This window comes from Siphateles boraxobius, unplaced genomic scaffold (genome assembly GCF_051911475.1).
Source record: "Siphateles boraxobius isolate OS27281-9 unplaced genomic scaffold, OSU_SipBor_1 242, whole genome shotgun sequence".
NCBI classification, from domain to species: domain Eukaryota; kingdom Metazoa; phylum Chordata; class Actinopteri; order Cypriniformes; family Leuciscidae; genus Siphateles; species Siphateles boraxobius.
In genome coordinates, this window is record NW_027508858.1 from 70001 (window position 1) to 72500 (window position 2500).

At 36.6% G+C, this 2500-nt stretch overlaps 1 protein-coding gene across 1 annotated transcript in view; it reads right to left on the reverse strand.

Annotated features, from left to right (window-relative positions):
- Positions 1-2500, reverse strand: part of LOC143749361 (inositol polyphosphate-5-phosphatase A-like) — a 124924-nt gene that overhangs the window by 64417 nt on the left and 58007 nt on the right. The gene's annotated exons all lie outside the window — the stretch shown is intronic.

A 2500-nucleotide genomic window follows, 5' to 3' on the forward strand; every position in this document is an offset into this window, starting at 1 on the left:
TGTTTGGGTAATTTTGGCATAAACCAGATCCTGGGTCAGACCTAACAACCCAGTGTTTGGGTAATTTTGGCATAAACCAGATCCTGGGTCAGACGTAACAACCCAGTGTTTGGGTAGTTTTTGCGTAACCCAGATCCTGGGTCAGACCTAACAACCCAGTGTTTGGGTAATTTTTGCATAAACCAGATCCTGGGTCAGACGTAACAACCCAGTGTTTATATATATATATACACAAATACACACACACACACATGCACAAACATACCAATATTTTTCATATTACAAGACAGAAATGAAACGTTTTCTCTCTCAGGACGAGACAAACACCGTCTGTCTCTCTCAACTCACATTATCTGAAAATTGACATCTCGAGCAGACAACAAACAGTTACCCGAGCAAAACACACCCAGTGTGTGTGTGTGTGCGTGTGTGTGTGTGTGTGTGCGTCTGTGTGTGTGTGCGTGTGCGTGCGTGTGTGTGTGTGTGTGTGTGCGTGTGTGTGTGTGTGTGTGTGTGTGTGTGTGCGTGTGTGTGCGTGTGTGTGTGTGTGTGTGTGTGTGCGTCTGTGTGTGTGTGTGTGTGCGTGCGTGCGTGTGTGTGTGTGTGTGTGTGTGTGTGTGTGTGTGCGTGTGTGTGTGTGTGTGTGCGTCTGTGTGTGTGTGTGTGCGTGTGTGCGTGTGTGTGTGTGTGTGTCTGTGTGTGTGTGTGTGCGTGTGTGCGTGTGTGTGTGTGTGTGTGTGTGTGCGTCTGTGTGTGTGTGTGTGCGCGTGTGTGCGCGTGTGTGTGTGTGTGGTGAAATGGCACGTGTCTGTCTGAGCGCAGGTTATTGACTGTCTGTAACTCTCGGATCACATCCACTCAAACACAGACTGTCGGATAACACAACACTATCACTCGTTTACGTGCATCTTTTGCAGACGATCTTCCTCTTCCTCAGTGTTTCTGTCTGTTTTCCAGCACTAATATATAAACATCCTCAAATCAAGACACATTTACTGGAGAAGCAGCAGAGACACATCAGATACATCTTGTTTTATGAGAAACACATTCAAAATGAAGCGAGTTTGTGTTTAAAAAGGACAAATATCTGCCAATGGAGTCAGAAATAAACTAAAATATAATTTTTTCAACCCATTTGCAAATATTTGTTTTATTGTTTTAATCCTCACTTCATTTTAATCTCGGAAAACGTAATATCTTCTGTAATTTTGCTTCTCCAGTAAATGTGTCTTGATTTAAGAACGTTTAGATATTCGTGCTGATCAATGTCGGCAATAAATGTATGATTTATACTTTTAATATTATCCATATATTCATATTTGAATGTAAATGAACGATCTTTTAAGCATCATATGCCGTTTATGATAATTGAATAAGTTAAGGAAGGGATCAATCTTAATTTTTCTGTAATTTAATTAGAGTTACTTCTGATGTTGCATTAAATACTTAAATTGCATTAGAATATAGAATAATTCTATATAAAACAATAGTGGATTTAACATCAAAATTTAGTTTTTTTACATAACCTTCTCCCTTTGAATACTTTGATCAGTTCAAGAATAATACATGCAAATTTATATCTTTTTTTAAAGAATTAAAAGAGTTTATGTCTATCCTTGTATTGTATTTAAATCGAGTCTTAAAACTTTTTATTTCAGGATTGCTTTTAAGTGACTTATTTTGTTGTTTATTTTTCATTGCTTTATCGTTTTGTTGCTCTCTACTTTGTGTTTAATTGATATTGTTGTGCTTGCTTGTGTTGTAAAGCGCTTTGTGAATCCAATTTTAAAGGCGATATACAAAATAAACGTATTATTATTATTAATGTTCAGCATTGTTTTTTAGAGAGAGTAATTAGTACAGTAATAGTTCCACTGTTAATGATGTAATCAGTAGCTAATAATTCGTTATTTTTTTAGGGTAACTTACCCAAAACTGAGTATCAGCAAACAGCCTGACAACATGTTATAATCTTGAATAACTGATGTAGTGAATAGAGTTTCATTTCCTCTGGATTTATTCCTGGGTTTTTGCTTCCATCTGGTGGCGACAGCAGGAAGTGTTTATGAATCTGAGGAGGAATCGCTGATGAAACGGAGATGTTTCAGGAAAAAGTCCCTCGAAATTATTTCCCCCTTAAAAATTAAGAGTTTTTAAATATTTGGACTGGAAACAAAACAAAAATACTCATTAAGAAAAGCATTTTATGCAGTGCTCCTGTAGGACAGTTCAAATCTTTACAAAAATATAATATAGTATGAAAAAAATTAAGCAGTTACACTGTCATGGTCTGGGACAATAATAAAGTGTGTTTGTGTAGTCAATTATTGTCTACAGGCATTAAACATCAAAACTACACGATTTTTAACTCACTGAAATATATCTAATAGCTTAAGAGTTTCAAAAGTGAATTTGAACTCTTTTATAGTCCTCTAAAAATCCCTGAAACCCACACACACACCGATCTCTTTAAACTGGTGTGTGTTACTGATGTGTTTTG